Genomic DNA, 23735 nt, shown 5'->3' with positions numbered 1-23735 from the left:
ACAAGCACAATAATTTCAACTCTTACACTAAGAGGAGTAGTTTATTTACTCGTCAAAATGCAACTAAGAAACCTTTCAAAATATATTAATAATTTCTAAAAGCTTTTTGCAAGATGCCATTTCAAATTCTGTCAGGAATGTAGATCTATTCATTTACATTAACCAGTTTAAATATTGAAGATACATTTTAGATTGCATTCCATAGTATAGTGAAAGTCATTGTGGGATACAGTGTCCTAAAATTCTGTTTGTATTGTAGAATTCACGGCTTAATATGGAGCAATTCTGCTCAAAGAACATTCAAAAAAAAAATAAGTTAAAGGGGGGAAAATTAATGGAAACATATTCTCCGTGTCCATCTCATTGTAATCTTGTTCTCCCTTTCTTCAGTGCATGTGTTTAAAGTAGTATTTAGTTAAATGTTAGTTATACAGTTAATTTGTCTTTACATAACACATGCTGCTATCCAGCTAAGCAGAATATCAACTTTAATTTCTTCTACTCCATACTGGCAACATTGGACCCTTATATTCTTTTATCACTATAAAATTCTGAATGATATACTGGAACGAATTACAGTTTATAGAAATATCATATTCTCTTTAAAATAATGTCTTCCATTTTTTTTTTCTCCTTCCTTCTCCTTATTCATCATTATTATATGGTCCTTCACCGAAGTTCTGCATTCTGCAAACAGTGCATACTGAGTAGTGGGTCAAGTTGCCCCTGTAATTCGGGTTAACCCATACCTCAGTGGTGAGAAATAGCTTGTATTTTGTCAAGAAAATTAATGGTTGGTGTCATTTTTGTTTATTTTAGCTTGCATTTTTGATGATGATTAGGAAGATGTTGGTGGTACTGTATCTTTCCTATGGCATAAGGAAGGATGAAAGCAGGCATTTTTGCCCCATGATCTACATGTTTTCTGCTTTGAGCCTAGTTGTAGTTTGTCTCCAGTATGGTTGAGAGAAATCTACCTTGGCATAAAAAGATTGTGGTCTGGGATGAAAAATGGTTGGCTTTCTCTGTGACTGATCTTTAGCAGTCTGGGCTAGTAGTTCTCTGTCTCTATCTGAACTTTTCCAGGTGATAATGCTTGAGATTCTGACTTGGTTTGAAGGCATGTTTAGATAGTGTGAACTTTATTAAAGTCTTTGTTCCAGAACAAACACACATCCTCAGCTAACACAAGGATGTGTGCTGAGTCAGTTTGAATACTGTGGCAAAACTGTTGACTACTGCACACAGTAATGCTCCGTGGACTCAACATTATGTGAGTAGCATGGTTAGTAAAGAAACAAGAGCTTCATACCTTGCCATGGTTCCCACAGGCACTTTGTGTTCCAGCAAGTATGTGACACCAAGTGCTGAAGGGCAAGCTTTTTGAAAGCAGGCTTAAAGGACTTGATATAGTAAAACTTTTTGAGGTGTTTCCCTTGTGTCTGCTCTGCACAGATAGAACATCTCAGAACATCTCATTGCTCAATATAGCTGAGTGCCTGAACATAACACTCCAGAGAAAAGTATCTTAATTTGCAGCATTTGAAACGATTTATGACTGTATTACATGAAAAAAGGGAAGAAACATAAACATTTACATAGCCAGACAACTGGCATTTTACAAAGACAGCTCTTGCAAATCTAGAAACCAAAGATAAAGATCTTCAAGTGCCCAAAAGAGTAAAAAAGTACTAGTCTGTGTCATCCCAGGGAAAGGATGAATATACAAACATTGCAGAGGTGACTCCCTAAGCTCTGCTTGACACTGCAGAATACTTGATGTTCATTCTCCTATCCCTTTAAGAATTTCTTTTATCTGTAATTAACAGAAATTGTGCAAACTTTTACTTTCATTTCTTGTCATAAAATCATTGTTATTTCCAGATGCAAATGAAAACATGCCTCATGAAAACTTTACATCTTGAGACATCATATTTACTTTCTTCAGTAGGTATGGCTTCAATCATAAAAATGACTTTATTTATTAATATCTAGTAGCAGAATAAGGAGGAGATACTAAAACATTTGTATTAGTCAATTTTCTGGATGGATTTTCAATTCTTTAGCAGCAGACTATACGTTATAAAATATCAAACATTAATTTTGCATTTGTTCATTGAAAGATATGCTGTACACTGGAATTTTATATCCAATGATATTCTATTCTTTCTTTTTTATTGCGTAGATCTCTGATTTTTGTTAGCATTATATTTAATCATTTAGACATAGATAGTTTGAAAGACATTCTAAATTGAGGATTCTTTTGAATTTGATTTATTCTTTGGATTCTTTTTGATGATAGTACTATAAACATTAGACTTTAAATATTCCCATAGCAGCCACAACTAAGTATTCTTCTTAATTCTCAGTGGCTGGGCTCTCCTACCATAGTCAACGGTGAGTTCAAAATATTGTAGGACAGTTAGACAGTGAAACACTGACAGTGGCCTCTGTGATTGTTTTACTACCCTCTTTTTAAGAAGATTGGCTGAGAGGTATCAACACCTGAAGAAGCTACCCAATACCATAATTAGTGACACCCTGGACATGTTTTTGAGATATCATATCTATTCCCTTCTCCTAACTGTAAGATTGCAGCAATGTTTAATTAATACCAGTTACTGACACAGTTAAAGAAACAAGATAATGAAAGGGACTATGATTCATCATGTCATCTGTCAGTCATATTTATATTATTAAGTATTGTATTACCACTTCTCTGCATACACAGGAGAATACGTAAAGACAGCATTGCTGTGTAATCTCTTGAAAATTTTACAGTAAGGTCATTTTCAAAAAGCCTTAGAAAACCTTAGATGAAGCTTTAAGCATATGACAGTTTTTGCGCACTATAACTTCACACAAGTTACTGAATACATACATGTCAACGGTTTACGGGCATTCAGCCCAGTTCCGTGACGAATGGGACGGGGGACCCACGGGTTCACACCCCGGGAAAAGGGAAAAGGGGTAAGGAGATGGCCCTGAGAGCAAAGAACAGCGGTAACAATCTGAGGAGAAACAAACTAATTTACTAAATAAAATATCGGAATGCAAAATAACACACTATAATACAATATAATTACAATTTAAGCTGATAAATCCAATACAAAGAGAGAGAGTGTCCCAAAATCAAGGTAGGCCTTACTCTACTACCGACGATAAGACGGCTGGAGAGCAAGGTGCTGCCAGGACGAGAGACAGGCGGAAAAGGGACGAGGTCTCATGATCTGCAGGTTTTTATCTTTTCCCTCTGGCCAGAAATGGTAACAGAGGAGAAAAGTACCTTGGGGAATGTAGTAGTCCTTCTCTTCTGAGAACCAGGTGCATTCACTACATGATGTTATGATGTGGAATACCAATAACCAAAAATCACAAAACCATGACAATACAGTATTTCCCCATTTTCTCTTACTTTAATTTATCACAGATACTTCAATTTTACATCTCCTGCTAAGCAGTGGTTGGAAGATTGTGTGGAAGAAATGGACTTGGGAGCGTTGGTCAATGCTTGGCGCAACATGAGCCAGCAGTCTGCCCAGGTGGCCAAGAAGGCCAACGGCATCCTGGCTTGTATGAGAAATAGTGTTGCTAGCAGGGGCAGGGAAGTGATTGACTGTCCTCAGCTCTGGTGGGACTGCACCTCGAGTACTGTGTTGAGTTTTGGACACCTCACTACAAGAAATACATCAAGGCTCTAGAGCGCATCCAGAGAAGGGCAACAAAGCTGGTGAGGGGTCTGGAGCACAGGCCTTATGAGGATCAGCTGAGGGAACTGAGATTTTTTAGTCTGGAAAAAAAGGAGGCTCAGGGGAGACCTTGTTGCTCTCTACAATTATCTGAAAGGAGGCTGTGGTAAGGTGGGTGTTGGCCTCTTCTTTCATGTAACTAGTGATAGAACTAGAGTGAATGGCCTCAAATTGTGCGAGGGGAGGTTCAGGTTGGATACTAGGAAAAATGTCTTCTCTGAAAGAGTGGTCAGTCATTGGAATGGCTGCCCAGGGAGGTGGTTGAGTCACAGTCCCTGGAGGTGTTCAAGAAATGTTTGGATGTTGTACTGAGGGACGTGGTTTAGTGGGGAAATATTGGTAGTAGGTAGACAGTCGAACTGGACAATCTTGAAGGTGTTTTCCAGCCTTGGTGATTCTGTGATTCTATGAGTCTATGATTTCAATCCTTTTTCAGTCAAAAAAAGTGTAAAATCTATATGGTTTTACCACAGCTGTCAGTATTCCTGATAATGTTCATAAAATTAATTTAAAAATGAAAAGTGGAATGTTCGCAGTAACAAAAGCAAGATTTTGCTTATTACAAGAAATTACAATATTCAGAAAAGACTACTCTAGTGCCAAAAAGAATACTAATAAAAAAATCTGATGAAATAAAAAGGGCCTAAACTGAAACAACGTCATAAATCTGAGAAATAGGGGAGATATAATCATGCACCTAAGAGGGATATGTTAAAAATTTCCCCTGAATGCACTTTCAATAAAATGCTTAGATGCAGAGCTTTTAAATCTATTTTTCTCTTATGAAGTTTTTAAAAAGTATCTTCATGGGGAAATCTGGCAGCTAACCTCAGTTCTTTTGATCTCTGTACACTCAGCCAGCGTGTTTATTTGATCTTCAGCACCCTTGGTCTCACAAACATCTTGAATAAAAGCAAAGGCACACTTTTCATATTACATTGCTGTCTTCTCTGGATTTTGCAAGATCTTGGAAAGGATCTAGAGCATAAAAATTGGCTCCATGATGTAATATTTGCATATATTTTCTTTCTCTATTGTTTTCTTCTTTCCTGCCTCTGTCTTTTTTACCTTTGATAAAGAAAACCAGCTTAGTGAAGCAAGACTATCTTTATCACAGAACTGCTGTGAGCCACAGGGAAAGAGCAGCTGAAAAGCAATCTCCTAGGTAGCCTGAAGTTTCTATGAGTTTGGAGGGTCTTAGAGGAGCAGCTGAAACTGCCTGTTGTGTGTGCTGTTCTTTTCTCCAGCCTTTTGTGTAATTTGTCTTATTTCATCTTGAGCACAGGAAAATCTGAATTCAAAAGGGACAGCAATAAAAACAGCTTTTGACCTTCTCAGCTAATAGAGCTGATTCTGCCTCAGGGCAGGAACTAGATGACCTTTCCAGACCTACAGTCTAATATTGTCCATTATAACATTTTCTCAGTTTCACAAAAGAGAAACTTATTACCACCTTTATTATCACATAAAAGATTGTCCAACAAGAAGCTTTCCTTAGAAAAACACTTAACACCTAAAGGAAAATGAAATAAAGGATGTTGTCAAATGAAAACCTTAGTGAATACTGAGAATTTTAAATACTTAATTGAATTCTTGTTGTAGATGTTGGAGAAAATTATAGTTATATAGGAATCTGAGCAGAATTATACATTACTACCTGAAACAGAAAACCAATCTGAATTCCTTGGTGGTCAGCAGTGACACTGAATGGACTTAGAAACTTATTTTCCATTACTCATGGAAGGTGCCCTTGCACCTCTACAAACTGGAGGGAAAAAATGTACAAGCTGAGCAGGCAATGGCAGAAATAATTGTGTTTTTCTTTTATTTAAATCATTTTCTTTAAATTTTATGCAGAGTTTGACATAAAAAAATTGTGAAATCATGAATCAACAAATATTTGTTCAAGTGTGCTGGGTCCATCTGAGATGGAGTCAGTTTTCCCCACAGCAGTCCATACAGTGCTGTGCTCTGCAGTTGTAGCTAAAAAGTATAGATATCAACCCATTGTTTTGTCTAATGTTGATCAGTGCTGGCATAGCATCAAGGCTCTCTCCAACCCCTCACAAAAACCTATGGGGCTAGGGGCGGTCAAGATTTAGGAAGAGGACAATGCCAGGGCAGCTAACCTAAACTGAACGAGGGGTATTCCTTACTATATGATGCAACGCTCAGCAGTAAAGATCAAGAAGGGGAGAGGGGAAGGAGGGGGACTCACATGAAAGCATTTATTTTTCAGAGAAAATGCTATGTGCATTGACACCTTGCTTCCCAAGATGTGATTGAAAATTGCTTACAGATGGGAAGCAGAGAAGAATTTTCTTCTTTTGCTTCCATGTGGGCTTTTCTTTTTCTTCTTCTTTTTACTTTAATCAAACTGCTTCTCATCTCAACCCATGATCCTTTTATCACCATATTTTCTCTCCCTGTTCTTTGGAAGAGGGTAAGACAGTAGAGTAATGGAGCTGAGCAGTCTACCAGCGTGAAATAAACACATCAAGATTGCGTACAAACTCAATGAAGTAATTATACAAAAATCTGGAGCAAATGTTAATGCCACCACAAAATTTTCATATTTGTCTGTCATATTCTGAAATTTTTTAGTGATCAGCGTCCAAGTATCACATATTTCAGAAAGTTTTCAGTTTTCCTATTTACTGTCATCAATTCTGTTATTTGTATGCTTTATTTTAGCCATACTTGAATTTCCAATGAGTAGTTTGATTTTCCCATCTATAGCTATGATAGCTGTGTTTTTGTGTGTGTTTTTTTTTTTTTGTTGTTGTTGTTTGCTTGTTTTTGTTTTCAACTGGAATAGCTTGGGTTAAAAAAAAAGAAAAAAATGTAATTTTCAAATGAAATATATTGGTTATCTTTACATTTCTTAATGAGTGAACACCTAGCAATACTTGAAAGAAGAGAAATGCACTTTATTTAAATAAAGAGAATTAAGTCCAAGTGAAGAATTCACAAATTTCATTGCATAGCTCATTTGTTATACCATACCTGGAATATTGTATCCAGTTTTGGGCTCTCCACACTAGTGGAAGGATAAGGATGTAGATAAACTGGAGTTCAGAGGTTGTCAGTGGACACGGTCTTGGGGACATTTTACAGCAGCCTACCCATGCCCATGACCAGGTTTTTTAGGAGGCAGAACCAGGCTCTTCATAGAGGTGCATGGTGGGAGGATAAAGGACATTGGACACATGTTGGAAAAATAAAAAAGATTAGAAGTATCTATAAATAAAACTTTTTCACCAATACAACAGCCCAACAGTGGTGCAGGCTTCCCTGAGATGTGGTACATCCTTTGAAATTTCCAAGACCCTTATGGTTGAAACCCTGAGCAACCTCGTCTTACTCCCTGCTTTGAGCAAGAGTCAGGATCAGAGACCTCCTAAAGTCTCTTCCAACCTGAATTATCCTACAATTCCATGGCTCTGTACTTCTGACATAACATTTGTGACTGCATCTGCTGAAGAAAACTTTACAATTTTTCATATATTGAAGAATTTCTTGCTTGAGTCCTTCAGGGATTTTAATGATATTCTGTTTCAATACTATTTTAGTCTATCAAACAGTAGGATAAAAATGTTCTTTTTTATTTATACTTTAAATATTTTCTGGGAATTTTTATCTAGGTTATGAGAAAATGAAAGACTGTTGACACTCTTCTTTTTACCAAAGAATTAGCCTTTTTGTTGTTGCTGTTGTTTTAAGAATTTCATTTAAAGTAAAAATTTGAAAGAATGAATGGAAAACTTCATCTATAATACCACTAGACTATCTTGTTTAATGGGGCTAAGCTCCCACTAAGGAAATTAAGGGAATACTGTCTTCCAAGGAAGAAACTTAACGGAAAGTACAAGTTAACACGTATGGTGCATTTTTATATGAGTATGGAAAATGTGGACATTGTTTGAGAGTGAACTAAGTGTTAAAGCCCTGTATAGCCTAGAAGTCAAATGAAATATATTCCAATTGGGAGAGTCTCTTGGTGTGGATTATCCTCTGAGTTCCTAGAGAGATTGTTGGAGCAATTCAGAGCAATTTAGAGCAAACTAAAATTGAAATGGTATAGAAGATCAAAGGTCAAATACTACAAAAAATTCAGGAGTTCCATCTCTTCATTTCAACTTTGATAGATAGAAATTTGTACAGTTGTACAATTTGTAGAGTTGTACAAATGATACAACTAAGAATAAAGTGGGGAATTCTGTTAATGTAACATTAAACTATAATTGGACAATCATACCATCATTATGAAGCTGTTCATAACAGTAGCCTTGAAGTACGTTAGATATGATTCAGCACTCATGAACTGATTCAGTCGATATTAAACTTCAAGACAGACAGAAATAAAGCTTGCTAGAAACAAGCTTTGGGATTTTAAAAAGATAAACTTCAGGATCCTGACAAATTTATCAGGCTAATTGGCTTGATAAAAGTTTTGAATTAAGCGAAGATCTGGAAGAACTCTTAAGTAATATGTGTCAAATCAATTAGAGCATATATTCAACGAGCAAACTAAATATTTGTATGACTTTCAGTATGAATATTCATTTGAAAAAGGATTTAATGGGAACAGAGACAAAAAAAAAAAGGGAAATGGGATGCATTAGGAAAAAGACAACATTTCAGAGGTTAAAGAGGTAAAGACTAAATACTTTGTAGAGCTTAGACTAGCACTGGAAACTAAAACATAAAGACTTTTTTCATGTTGATCCTTACACATTTTTTCTTTAGATAAATAAAGAGGAAACTAAAAAGAATGGAGAATTCTTTATACTCAGAACAAAAAGGTAGCAAGGATGACCTAGAAATGGCCAAAAATGTTAATTAATCTTATTCTCCATGTTTTGTTTTGCTTTATTTTTTTTAATTTGAGAGTCTTTTTGAGGGTAGTATAACATTATCTACTGCAAATGAGAGGATCATGACACAAATTAGAATACAGAAGTTAGAAGCAAAAACACGATTTCTAAGTGTGAAAGAATTAAAGGTCTTGATAACATCTATTCAAGCCCACTAAATGAATTCATGCATGGTGTTGAAAATCTAGTAGAAACCATTTAAAAATAATCCATAAATCTCACAATACCAAATATGGAGAACAAATTTAGTAGCAGGATAAAAAGCAGTGGAGAAAGAACATTATCCAAGTAGTTAGTTTTACTATGATTCCATGCAAAGCATTAAAGCAGATTTTGAACAAGAACTAATTAGGGGCATGGAGGTAAATGAAACTCACATTACAACAGGGTGTTATCCAGACTCTGTCAGATTAACTTAATGTCTTTTTAGATAACTGACTTCCTAGAGCGTCTAATAAAATAAAGCTAATCTATTCCAATTTAAGTTAAACATTTGATAAGATTCCTCAAAGAAAAATTTGCACTGAACATAGTGATGACAATGATTAATGCAAGGTGCAAAAGACACTTGTTAGAAGGGAGACTGTCCCTGGCTGTACTCAAACAGCTAGACAGGCTACAGAAAATTCTGCACAGATATGTCCCAAGCGTCAGCCTTGGGACTGACCATATGTTTTAGACATAGAAGTAAAAAAGTATGTGTATGCTTTGGAAACATCTAAGAAACAAAATGCTGAGATCATTTAAAAAAAGAAATGACACAAATAGCATGAAACTTAATGCTGCAATGTTCAGAGGTGTATTTTCAATAATTAGTAATAGAAATTTTGAGGCAACAGGGAATTTGTCAATCTACTATGAAGAAATGTGTAAGAATAGCTGGTTATACTTGTTTTAGTTGAGTATGAAGTTCCAGATGATGTAGATACAAAACAAAGCAAATGCTGTTGTAAAATGCATTGAGTGAACAACTTGTTTGAGAGAGAGGAGAATGTAAATACCTCTGTAAAAGACCTCACCTGGAATATTGTTTACATCTCTAATCACTTATCTCAGGAAAGATTAGTTTAAAAGGGACTAGTTTCAGGGAAGGGATATGATTAAAGGAATGGAAATTTTATCTTACAAAAAGGGATTAAGGAGGGCTCTGTTTATTTAGTATAGTCAGGGAAGGTTAAGAGGGGTTATAATGACTTTTTATAACTAAATTGAGAGGGGATATATCAAGGCAGGAAAAATCCTTTAATTTTAAGAACAATATTAGCACATGATAAGTGGTAATGTCTAGACTGGATATTATATAAGGTTTCAAGTCATCTGGAGAGTAAAGTTCTGATATAACCATCTGAATATGCTTGTGAGGAAAAATTCAAAATTTCTTTAAAAAGCAGTTTGTTGAGGCTATAGAAGAATTTTCAAAAACTAAAAATAAAATAAAAAATCATGGCACCAATAATCTCTTGTTAAATTGTGTTTTAGTGCCTCTGTGCAGTTTGAAAACGTATTAGAATGTATGCTGATTTTTTTTTGTAAGCTATCTATATTTTATTTCATCATATATGGCTATATATGGATTGCCTGTTCACACTCAGGATTAAATTGATTATCTAATCTGAGGTAAGAATGCCATTTTTTCCCCAAAACTGAATACTCAAGAATGAATAGGAGTCTGTGTGTGTTGCTCGGTAAGATCTTTACATGAAACCACAAGGAATTATATTTCATGAGTTATTGAATGGACCTAGATCAGCCTTGTTCTTGTCTCCTATGTTTTAAGTTAAAGTTTTCAAAGTTTATGTAGATTTTGCTGTGAGTTTATTTGTTTTGTGGGTCCCTCCACAGTCATCAAATAAGGTATATTAACTTTACATATTTTTAAATACATTAAAGTTAAATGTATAGTTCTGAGTCACTTCACCTGCCAATATATAGACACTGGGAACTTCAGAGAGTGTTGTATATGATCTAATTCATCAATTCAGCCACCTTTTAGACACTTAGACCAAAAAGCAGTATTATTCTTGTATTATTTTGTGCTTGAAATTTCACAGGATTAAATAACCTGGGAGTTCCTCCTCAGGCCTATTGAAGGCCTAAGTGTCAGAACTTTTAATCTGTTCTTCATTTCAGAAGAATGGAGAACTAGAGTATTAGCTTGTATAGCATAAATTCAGAGATTTTGTGCAATATTTGTCAGGTCTCTGGTGTTCTAGTAAAAGAAGAAAAAGAAAAGCAGAGAATTTGGAATATTTGTAGCACTTTCTTTTGTCCTGTGTACTGCTCTTTTTCCCTTTGTACCATCAATAAACCTAATCACATAGCTGTTTGCTTTGTTTTCCAAGTTCAATGTTAGTAGCTCATGTAGTATAATACTGAAAATATTTGGAGAGAAAGGAGGGCTTCCTGGAATCTACAAAAGCAACACTTATCTTGTTGAGCTTATCTTCTTTAACTTCCATCTTATAATCTCCCATCTTATAATGTGTATGCCCAATCAGTAATTTCAGCCAAATGACAAAAGGTTCAAACATCTGAAATTTTTAAGAATATTATGAAAAGCAGAAGCTGCTTTTAGATAAAGATCTAAATCTGTGTCCAAAGATAGGAAAAATCAATTACAATTCAACCTCTTATCTACACTGTGAGACAACAGCCAGCTGCCAATATCCATTATTATCAAGTAGCTTTCAATATATAGAGGCTGCTTCAAAAGTAATGTCTCCTATTTTAGTATGTTGTCCTACAATGTCAGAGGCAGATGTTGGTTATATGGCAGTAAGTGCTGAAACTTCCCACCGATATTCCATTAAATTTTGTTGCCAGGTGCCAGATGGCCGCAGAGGGGTACCCTGACAAAACAGCTGCCATTTGACCAGCTGACAAGGAGTGTGAAATGGAGACAAGGAGGGAAAACTGCAAACAAAAGAGGAAAGTAAGAGCATTGAAGAACAGAGTATAAATTCCTCATCAGTTAACAAAATTGCCTCAGATACTCAGTTGGAATTGCTTGTATTTCCTCCTAGTGAAAACTGAATTTTAGGTAACAATTCAGTCAAACAAGACAATTTTAAGAAAACAGAGACAACCATATGCTAATTTTATTTGTACTTGTAATATTACTGGGGCTGTTATTAGATTCTGATGCAAACCATTTTTCATTATTTAAAATTTTAATAGATTTATTCCCCCAACTCTAAACAACTATGATATTGTCATAAATAAAATTTCTTTCTTTCCTTCTTACCAGAGAAGATGCTGTTCTGAGAAAAACAGATCTGACAAGAACTTAAGAATAAGTAGATGCATTTTGTCACTAAGCAAATTATTAAAAAACAAACAAGGGAAGCAAGAAAAATCAGCACTGTGAAGATGCTTCTTATTACAGCATATCTTTAAAGGAAGTGACAACATTAGCATGCATACTTACTCTCTCTTTGCATAGCAAAGTACCATACTATCAGGTACTTGAACCTTATTTTCCAGTGTTTTGTCTTTGTCAATTAATCATATCATTTTAATCCCATTAAATGTTTTGAATTTTCATTAGTTTGTAGCTACTTTATCCATCTGTATATATACAAAATAAAGCAATTCAGTAGAACTGCAGTGAATATTTGTGATGATCAGTAACCTAGGATTTATGAACATCAATGTAATAAGAGTCAAATTTATCAAATAATTTCAATCCAAATCTCATATTTTGTTGAATGAACAACCAGTTTTACAAATTATAAAAATGGAGACAGACAGAAAGATATCACATACACGTATATAAAAGTCTTGTTTTACAGGAATATAGTCTTAAAAGGAATGTTTCCATATTTATATATCAGCTTAGATTATTATACAGGTTATCTGAGCTCTGCTCCCTTTTCTTAGAATTATTGATATAGAAAACTCGCTCCCTTGTTTTCCTTTTGTCTGACTTGCATACCAATGACACCCTTGTTAATAAATACTTAATATAACTGTTGGTATGAGGAATGCAAAAGCTACTTTGATTGCAGAGTGAGTTGCTTAGTCATTTAGCAAAGAAGAAAATAGGAAATACATAAGAAATTTGGTTCAAATGCATACACATGCACACACACAAGGGCTGCACAGAAAGTAATGCCTCCTATTTTATTATGTTGTCCCACAGCTTCAGAAACAGATGTTGGTGGTACGGCAGTAGAGGTTAAAACGTTCTGCTAATATTTCACTACATTTTGCTGCTATGTAACAGATGGCAGCAGAGGGGCAGTCTTGCAGCTTGGTGTATGACATGGAAGTGTATATGAAGCAAAAGTGTGGAACTGAATTTCTCTATGTGGAAAAATTTGTACCCACTGACATTTACTGATGCTTGCTGAATGTTTGTGGAGACCAAACAGCGGATGTGAGCACAGTGAAGTGGTAGGTGTTATGTTTCAGCAGTGGTGACAGTAGGTCACCTCCACTGGTACAGATTTTAACAAGCATGGCATGCAGTCTCCTGTTCATCGCTGGTAAAAAAGCATAGCTAGTGGTGGTGACACTGGTGAAAAATAGTATTTTCTAGCTGAGAATTTGCTCCAGAAAATAGTGTTATTGTGTTCTTTGTTCTAGTTTCCATGGAAATAAATAGGAGGCATTACTTTCAAAGTGATCTATGCACTTATGCATATTTATAAATATATATATTCCTAGTTATAGAACCAAAGAATCATAGAATTGCTCAGGTTGGAAAGGACCTTCAAGATCAAGTCCAACCACAACTTAACCATATTGCTCTAACAACCAACAGCTAAATCATGTCCCCAAGCACCACATCCAAACGGTTTTTAAACACATTCAGGGATGGTGACTCAACCACCTCCCTGGGGAGCCTGTTCCAGTGCTTAACAACCCTTTCTGGAAAGAAGCTTTTCCTGATATCCAACCTAAGGCCATTTCCCCTTGTCCTGTCACCTGTCACCAGTGAGAAGAGACCAGCCCTGCTCTCACTGCAATCACCTTTCAGGTATTTGAAGAGAGCAATGGGGTCTCCCGTCAGCCTCCTCTTCCCCAGGCTAAACAGCCCCAGTTCCTTCAGTTGCTCCTCATAGGGCATATTCTCCAAGCCCTTCACAAGGCTTGTTGCCCTTCTTTGGACCTGCTCCAGCACCTCCATGTCCTTTCTGTACTGAGGCGCCCAAAACTGAACACAGTATTCGAGGTGAGGCCTCACCAATGCTGAGTACAGGGGCAGGATGACTTCCCCTAGTCCTGCTCACCACACCATTCCTGATCCAAGCCAGGATGCCATTGGCCTTCTTGGCCACCTGTGCACGCTGCTGGCTCATATTCAGCCGACTGTCCATCAGCACACCAAGGTCCCTTTCTGTCAGGCAGCTTTACAGCCACTCCTCCCCTAGCCTGTAGGGTTGCCTGGGGTTGTTGTGACCAAAGGGCAGGACCCGACACTTAGCCCTGTTGAAACTCATACGGTTTACCTCAGTCTATCGATGCAGTCTATATGGTCAGTTTGATCTAGTCATACTGTGCCTCAGGTCCCAACAAAATAAAAGACTTTCTTTACACTATCTGCATATCTCTCTAAGTTTTTTTCATTCTGTTCAGTCCCTCTTTAAGTACAAAGATGGCACGTTCTGCTTTTACTTATCCTAGTGTATATCATGTCTCAATCATAAAACATGTTTTTTTGTATATATACAAAGGATTATAGGAGAAAAAATTGCCCTTTTAACACTGATTTACAGAAAGATTACATTTATATTTATTTAGCTGCAAGCAGAATTTTTTTATTTTAAACCTAGATTCAAAATCACTTTAAGCTCCCAATTTACTGTGTTGCTTAATTACTTCTGAATAGTTTTTACACCTAACATGCATTTGTACAGAATGAAAGTACTATTTTTTTGCTGTATCCTATAAATGTAAGTAAGTTCATATTTATTCATGACATTCTCCAACTAGTATTTTTTACCTGATAAGGATATTAAAGTTTTATTATGTTTTATAGCAACCCTACACTTTCATATGGTTTAAAACCAGCTTTAATGAGAGAAAATGTCTTATTTGTAGTGCAATGATAGAAAGTTTTACGTTATTAAGCTCTCTGTGCTTATTATTCATATAATGAACTTATTCTGAACTGTGGAAAATTTTGTTTTTATTTCCATCAGATGTTGAGCATGATTTTTTCCTAAATGCAAAGCTAATCTTGTGTAAAAGTATAAATTTACAATTCTATCTTTGTTTATACATACATTTATGTATGTGTCTAATAATGCTTTTCTGTTTATTGCTTCGGATAAATGTTGAGATAAATGTTTTTGCAAATCCATGCTACACATTAAAATGCTCAGAGTATTATTCCTCTGAATAATTTAAAAGATTATTGAAAAGTTATCCTCTTATCACTAATAACAATGTTCCCTTTTGTGAATCATTAGTAATTCAGATCATCAGTTAGTGTAACACAGGTATTGAAATTGATGCAAATTATTTAATTTACTCACATTTAGTAAACATCTAATCCATTAAAGACCAAGCAGCTTGATAAATTTCAGTAAATACATCTGGAAGGGATTTTATTTGTTAGAAAGTCTTTGTAATGCCCTGAAAAACAGAAGGGAGCTGTCAAGCCATGTAAAGCTTGCTTTGGTACCTATATTTGAAAGTAAAAATAAATACTATATTTATTAAAAACAGAAGCATACCTGATATTAAAGAGGAATATGCAAATAATTTCTCTATGATTTTAGTCACTGAAATGATACACTACTTGGGAAACAGAGGAAAAAAACAGATGAAAACAGTCTTGGAATGGAATGGAATGGAATGGAATGGAATNGAATAGAATAGAATAGAATAGAATAGAATAGAATAGAATAGAATAGAATAGAATAGAATAGAATAGAATAGAATAGAATAGAATTTGCTCTGTCCCAGGTGCAACACCGTGAATTTTCCTTTATTGAACAAGCTGTTGCTATTTGCCCCATGCTTAAATCTATCTAGATTCCTCTGCAAGGCTTCTCATTCCTCCTGGGAGTCAGCAGTACCTCCCAGTTTATTGTCATCAGCAAACTTGCTAATGATGCATTTCACTTCCGCATCCAGATAATTGATAAAAATGCTGAACAGGAACAGCCCTAGAGTTGAGCCCAAAGGAACACCACTTGTGACTGGCCACCAGCCAGATGTAGCCTCATTTACTACAGCTCTTTGATTTCTGCCAGAGCATTTGTGCCACGACTTGCAATTAAATTAGTTGCCTGTGCACACAGAACCTTTTGGATGTTGATTTACAGCATATGTATCTACTCAAAATTTGCTCTCCCATTTCATTTTTATACCTTTCCACTTTCCAAACATATTTATTTGATATTCTAGGGTAATTTCATAATTTATTTTCTGCCCAGCAGTGGTTAGGCATTTTTTTTTCATATTTAAGCCCATCTCAATGACATATTTTTGCTCAGTACTAAAGATATTCTGTGACTACTTATGATTTTTTTTCTACAAATGTCTACAAATAGCCTACTTCAAAAATTTCTGCAGAGCTGTAGAAATTTGTTTGTACAACTATTTGTTAATCATTAGAAGGGAAAGCTTCAGGTCTGTTTCATATAAAATAGCATTAATATAGATTAAAACCCACATATATATATAGAAGTTGCTCAGAAGAGGGAAGACAGTGAAAATTTCCAGTAGTTTCTGATCCTTTTATTCCAGGACAATAACACCTTAGATGGGATGTGAAAATTTCTGTAGGACTTCTAGTGGTTCAGGGTTGTTGGACTGTTAATCTTTAGTGGTTTCTGTTGGTTTTGCTTCTGCTGTTGTTTTCTAGTCTTAGTCTTCAGATTCACAAAGCTCATTTTCCTTTAAGTGATAACAGCTGGCAGAATCTTATTCTTAAGAAGTGTTGATCAGCCCTGGGAAGATTTCTAAGAGATATATGCAACAAAATTAAATGCTTAAAAGATATTAAATTAAAATAAAAATCTCACAGAGCACCACTGGCACCAATGGAGTTTGTACATAACAGATAAGGAGATATCTTCAATGGACACAAAACTTTTGGCTTGAGGAGAGTTCTTGATATTTCGTTACTGTTGAGAATTTGTAGGATAATATTTAAATAAACTTGGGGTATAGGCACCAGTGAAAGATCACCTACTACATGTCAAATAATAGAATAATTTTCCCTCTATTTAAACTGAATATGGAATTCATAAGCCTCTTGTTCTTTCTGTATATCTTATGTATTCTGTGGATATTCTGTGGATTCTGTGGTCTTTTTATTTGTCTTGATTTTAGAAAAAACAATGTATAGACTGTGAAAAAGTGTACTTCTGAAAGTAACTACTTTGTTAAATGCAAAGTTTTCTCTTTACGAATACATCAAAAAAAACCCCATCTCCTCTAACACCACTGAAGAAAAAACAGGCTAGAGCAGTGTGTTCAGGTGAACCTCATGAGGTCAAAAAAGCCTAGTGCAAGGTCTTGCATCTGGGTCAAGGCAGCATCTACTAGCAATAAAAGATGAAAAGGATGAGCCCTGCTAAAAAAGACCTTGGAGTACCAGTAGATGGCCAGATGGATGTGAGCCAGCAGTGTACCCTCACAGCCCAGAAAGCCAACTGTACCCTAAGGCTGCATCAAAAGAAGCATGGCTGGCAGGTCAAGGGAGGTGATCCTGCCTCTTTGTGCTGGTGAGACCTCACCTGGAGTACTGCATCCAGATGTGGAGTCCTCAGTACAGGAGAGACATAGACCTGTTGGAACATGTCCAGAGGAGGGCCACAAAAGTGATCCAAGGGACGGAACACCCCTCCTATGAGGACAAGCTGAGAGAGCTGGGGCTGTTCAGCCTGGAGAAGAGAAGGCTGCGAGGTGACCTAATAGTGGCCTTTTGGTATCTTAAGGGGAGCTACAGGAAAGAAAAGGACAGAATCTTTAGCAGAATCTGTTTTAACAAGGGGAAATGGTTTCAAGCTTAAAGAGGGTAGATTTTGGTTGGATATAAGGAAACAGACTTTTACAGTGATGAGGCACTGGAACAGGTTGTCTAGAGATGTGGTTGATGCCCCATCCCTGGAGACTTTCAAGGCAAGGCTGGATCTGGCCCTGGGCAACCTGATCTAGCTGTGGTGTCCCTGTTCACTGCAGGGGAGTTGGACTAGATGACCTTTAAATGTACCTTCCAGTTCTAAGGATTCTATGATTCTATGACTCTGAATAAATTTAAAATGTGATATGCACAGCTGAATTATTCCTAGCACTAGACAACATGGACAGGGTAGAAAAAGACGTTTTTTTTTTTTGTTTTTTTTTTTTTCCGAAATCTGTAATATGATTGAGGGGAAGAAAGGCAAAGTAACAGCCATCTTTCCACAGGAACATCAGGACCACATATGTGTGTTGTCAAATAGTTATTTGTGGGGTGAGATTTAACAACAAAGAGCTCAACAGACTCTGGTAGATCTTATCGCTTTGAGGCCTCTGGAGTCTGGAGACAGGGCTAAGGCTAAAAACAGAATACTCTTTAGTATGCACAACTAATGTGGTCACATCTAGGACAGTTAAGGAACTCTTTGTTTGTTATCTATGTTGTTGTGAAGAACTTAAGGATAATTAACCGTGAGTGGATTTACTGCTTACGAGTGAAGGATATATAAGATGTGTGTAAAACACAATAAAGAGGACTTATTATTCTGATGCCACACTGACTGAGAATTTCTCTAACGGGACAAGCGCTGGCAGTTATTGACTCCAAAATCTGACAGAAATTCCTGAAGATTGTATGTCTTCAGTGATTCTGATTACCAGAATTAGTGAAAGATCAACCAGAATAAGGTTGAAAGCACACACAGCAAGAATATAATAAACCCTTTTATGGGTTGCTGAGAAAAGAACTACACACTATATACTTCCAAGCCTCGAGTGCTCATACTCTGAAAATAGTCCAAGCTAAGAAAAATTAATATGCAAGACAAATAATACTGATTTTAGGAACATCATAGGAAGGACATATTTTCTTCTCTCTTTCCCTCTTCAAATACCTGAAAGGTGATTGCAGTGAGAGCGGGGTTGGTCTCTTCTCAGTGGTACAGGTGACAGGATAAGGGGAAATGGCCTCAAGTTGTGCCAGGGAAGGTTTGGATATTAGGAAAAACTTTACAGAAAGGGTTGTTAAGCATTGGAACTGGCTCCCCAGGGAGGTGGTTGAGTCACCATCCCTGAATGTGTTTAAAAACCGTTTGGGTGTGGTGCTCGGGGACATGATTTAGTGGTGGGTTGATAGGGTAGTATGGTTAGGTTGTGGTTGGACTAAATGATCTTGAAGGTCTTTTCCAACCTGAGCAATTCTATGATTCTATGATTCTCGTCTATCTTCATTTTTGCTGAAGTAAGGTGTAATGAAAAAATATATACAATGGATAAATAAAAGAACAATTGATAAAGTAAACACTGTTACAAGCTGTTTTTGAAAACTTCAGGCTCTTTAGATTTATTGTCTTGCTTCCATCACATTTTCTTCTCGCCAGTTCTGTCTTTCTTTTCCTGGATGATGTTTATATCATCCTGACAACACTTAGTGCAATAGGCTGAATGATATGTTTGTTGTCAGATTATATCCTAGCTACTGAATTTTGAAAACAATTTTAAGACACAAGAGAAGGGCACAGATCAGTAGTGAGTAATCTTTTAGAAATACAAGACCTTAGTGAATATTTCTACCTTTTACATTCTATGGCTTCACAAGACAGTCTTGTGCTATAGAGGAAAATTTAGATCCATCAGTAATTGGATACATGTAGGGTAAACAAATCTTTGATGTAAGAACAAGTGATTATTGAATTAAAATCTGAATAGTCCACCTACTAGATCCCTTTCTCACACTGACATTTGAAAACATAGAGAGCTGACCTACTATTTATTTATTTTGAATTTTCTATTTTTAATTACAAAATTATTCTGAAAAGTTACTATTTCTTAATGTTCTTTTTAAAAGATGGTTGAAAAGCTATATCAATTTCCAATTATTTTCCATTCAGTGGCTAACATACCCCATTCTAAAATGCTGGTGGTGCACAGCCAATCTAGTTCTTTATAAAATTCTGTTCTTAAATAGTGACAAATATAAATTCCCACATAATTACCTGAATATTTTACAACATATTTTTTTAGAAACATGAATGTACAATATATTTTTTAATATTTAAAACTTCGCATTAAAAGCTAGTATGATTGATCTGTAGGATGGAGATACAAGAGATTTCTTATAGGATGAAGTTTTCCTCAAGCAATGTACTTTCTTGAACACTTAACACTGAACTGCAGATCTAAAACTATTTCATGAAACTGTACAATATATTTTTAAAAGCATTGGAACATCCACCCCATACAGTTCATTCACTTAAAAAGAAAAATGTAAAATATCCAGTCTTTTGTATACACTCAAAATTTCCATTAACATTATTAATTAAAAAATATGGAAAATCATGACATTCTTCTCCTTTCTGGAGGAAAAAGTAGTAAATTGTCTTGATTCACATTCAATCTCTAGTATAAATCTGAGATTCATTTAACAGCTCATCTTAGCCAGTCTAAGTGTCAACGGTTTACGGGCGTTCGGCCCGATTCCGTGACAAAGGGGACGGGGGACCCAAAGGGCCCACGTCCCGGGAAAAGGGGAAAGGGGAAAAGGGTAGGGAGATGGCCCTGAGAGCAAAGAACAGCGGCAACAATCTGAGGAGAAACAAACTAATTTACTAAATAAGATATCGGAATGCAAAACAACACACTATAATACAATACAATTACAATTTAAGCTGATAAATCCAATACAGAGAGAGAGAATGTCTCAAAATCAAGGTAGGCCTTACTCTACTACCGACAATAAGACAGCTGGAGAGCGAGGTGCTGCCAAGACGAGAGACGGCGGAAAAAGGGACGAGGTCTCGTGATCTGCAAGTTTTTATACTGCGAGCTTTTATCTTTTCCCTCCGGCTGGAAAATGGTAACAGAGGAGCAAAGTACCGTGGGGACTGTAGTAGTCCTTCTCTTCTGAGAACTAGGTACATCCACTACATGATGTTATGATGTGGAATACCAATAACCGAAAATCACAAAACCATGACACTAAGAATAGTCTTCTATGCTTTCTTTATAATCTTTGGAGTTGCTACACACTTTTGGGCACTAAAACTCACTGTATAGTAAGCAGAAATAGCCAAGGGATAGAAAGACTATCATTTGCCCTTGTTTGCATAATCTAGATATGGACATATTACTTTTTTAGATAGCTGGTGGAAGGCAAGTCACATCTTCAGTGCTTTTAGGTTTTACTGATCTAGATATTTTCAAATACTTTTTAATGATAATAAAAAAAAGAATATTAATAAGTAATTATATGAAATATCAGTACTGTGGCAAGCTTTCAGTAATGTAATGGTGCTTTATATTATTAACATGAATTTAATGTTTAAAAATATCACCAAGATCTTTCAGATTTTTTTGAGTGAGTGGTTGTAAATTATTGCTTGGACAACAGCTCTACTACTTATAGTCTGTGATTCTCCCTTTTGTAACACTCAAATGTTAATTTGGTTGCCAAAGCACTCAACATGATTACATCATTTTGCTTGGCAGACAATCCAATAGCTTCTGAGCAGTGACAAATTTCAAGTAATGTGGTTTTAATAGCCAGAAGAAATGGTAATTAGTGCAGTACTAGAAAGCAAACAAAAATACAGGCTTCTTCCACCGAAATCTACGTGTTTATGTTTGTGTCTCAAAGAACTTTGTGGGAAAATTGATGCTACTGGAATAATGTATCTCTGCTAGTGTTTATTCTCAGAACCCTATCTCAAGGCTTCCCTCTTATAACTGAATTATCTTTTAAGATCTATGAAATCCTTCTTTACATCTATTACTCCATTTAATCACTCTATTCCTACAAATTATGCAGTAAAATTCAGCTGGTTGATTAGGAAGATGTTGGAATACTCAGGAATTCCGAAGAAAATGAGAAAAAGATGTGATCTTGATGTTTAAGTACACAACTAACCACAAGCAGTGATTCTTATCTTTGGTTCTGTCAAGAACTGGTTGAGATATTAGGGAAAATGGTACAGTACCAGAAATCAAAAGACATGAAAATGAATTAAGATGCATGTTACCTTGCAATTACAGCTCATGGACAGAGCAAGGAACTATGGCAAAAGAAGGAGATCATAGAATCAGCAGGGTTGGAAACCCCCAGGCAGATTGACACCTCCTCCCAACTTGGTGTCATCTGCAAACTCACTGAGGGTATACTTCATGCCCTCATCCAGGTAACCAATAAAGATATTGAACAGGACAGGCCCCAGTGCAAACCCTGGGGAACACCACTTGTGACCAGTCACCTGCTGAATATGACTCCATTTGCCACTACTCACTGGGCCCAGCCCTCCAGCCAGATCTTTACCTAGCAAGGAGTGTATCTGTCCAAGCCACAGGATGCCAGTTTCTACAGGAGAATACTGTGGAGACAGTGTCAAAGGCTTCACTGAGGTCTAGGTAGACTACGTCAACAGCCTTTCCCTCATCCACCAGGTGGGTCACTCGATCATAGATGAAGATCAGAGATGAGAACTTCATTCAATTTAGGGGTGGATCTGTGCCCAGTCTTCCATCTTCTAATATAAAAAGTTTTGCTTTATTCCAAAGTGAGATGAGAAATTTTGAAACACAATATGAAATGACATTCTTGTCTTCTTTCTTACTCTAGCAGCTATTTAATGGTGTTTGCAAACTCAAAGTACTATCAAGAAGTTACATTGAGTAGTAGATTAACTACCACAGTTCCTCAATGTGTAGACATCACTAATAGATTTGATCTTCTAGGAGAGGTTCATTTTTAGAATTTCAGTCACTAGAGCAAAATTTATGTATAATGGATTCCAATGGCCTATTATAGGTATCTTTTAGAAATTTACATTGCTATTAAAATGTTTATCTTATAATTATGTATTCTGAATTATCTTTACCTCCTCATCTTTGAAATGAAAATAACTGATATAATAAGATACAATTTTATATAATATAAAAAGATAAACAAAGAAAATAATATTATCCATGTGAACATGAAAAAACTGGCGTCAGGATCAAAACAGTGTGTGTGATTAAGTGAGATACGAAGTAGAATTGGTATTAATATTGTCTCATTACTATATTGAGAAATGAATGAAATACTGCCATAGAAATGTTTTGATTTATATTCCTGCATTATTTATCTAAATTGTGATATGAAACAATGACAACAGATCAAGGGGCTATGAAAGGACTAGCATTATAGTAAAAATGTACTCTGAGGAGACGTTACTTGCTTTTTTCATAAAATCTAACATACTTTGAAGGCAATAGAATGAAGGTTGAAGTAGAAGTCAGTAGTTCAAAGACAGTAAGAGGCGTTCAGTGCTGAGGAATCAAGACAAAATTGTTTATTAAAAAAAAAACAGAAAAAAAAGGAATTTTTCTGGACATTAATCGTGGTCTGGCTATACCTATATTATAGGTATAATATGAGGTAGGTATACATATAGGATATTTTTACATATATCCTGTAGATAATTAAGATTGATTTTCTTCTACTAATGGCATATGACTGTGAAATATAGTACATATATATATATCTATAACTCTAATATGTATTTAAATATAAAAAATATTAAAACTTTCAATTTAATCAAAATTCTTGATATGTTGTAAAGTATGTGGGTTCTAGTTTTGTGAGAGGGGAATCAAATGCTTATTAAAGTTTTTCGAAACCAATTTAAGTCATTCCAAGGCTTGCCGATCCCAGGGATGTAAGAAGTGTGGATCCCAGGGGACATAAGAAGCCCTCATTCAAGTGAATATATCAAGTACTTTTTTTTTTTTTTACAGAAGGAATTGTGCTGAAGGTCTAATTCAATTTTTTACTTTCTAACTAATCAATCAATATTGTTTCATCTCATTTATTTCCAGAAACAAAAAAATAATAATAATAACAGTAATCTGCTGTGTTGTAATTACAAGTGGGCAAGGCAATGGTGTACTTGCTTACTGATCAAAAAATAAAGACATAGAGCAATATAGCAGTATATAT

At 35.7% G+C, this 23735-nt stretch overlaps 1 long non-coding RNA gene across 7 annotated transcripts in view; it reads left to right on the top strand.

Moving 5' to 3' along the window:
• The window catches only part of LOC110396260, a 73107-nt gene that overhangs the window by 34090 nt on the left and 15282 nt on the right, over positions 1 to 23735 (top strand). Inside the window, exon 5 of one of the 7 annotated variants that reach the window (XR_002436891.1) lies at positions 11450 to 11558. The exons of the other annotated variants lie outside the window; for them this stretch is intronic. This is a non-coding gene — a long non-coding RNA (uncharacterized LOC110396260). The remainder of the gene's footprint in view (positions 1 to 11449; positions 11559 to 23735) is intronic. 7 annotated transcript variants of the gene reach the window in all.

This window comes from Numida meleagris, chromosome 3, assembly GCF_002078875.1.
Source record: "Numida meleagris isolate 19003 breed g44 Domestic line chromosome 3, NumMel1.0, whole genome shotgun sequence".
NCBI classification, from domain to species: domain Eukaryota; kingdom Metazoa; phylum Chordata; class Aves; order Galliformes; family Numididae; genus Numida; species Numida meleagris.
Note: the sequence above shows the minus strand (reverse complement) of the source record. Positions and strands in the feature narration are given on the sequence as shown.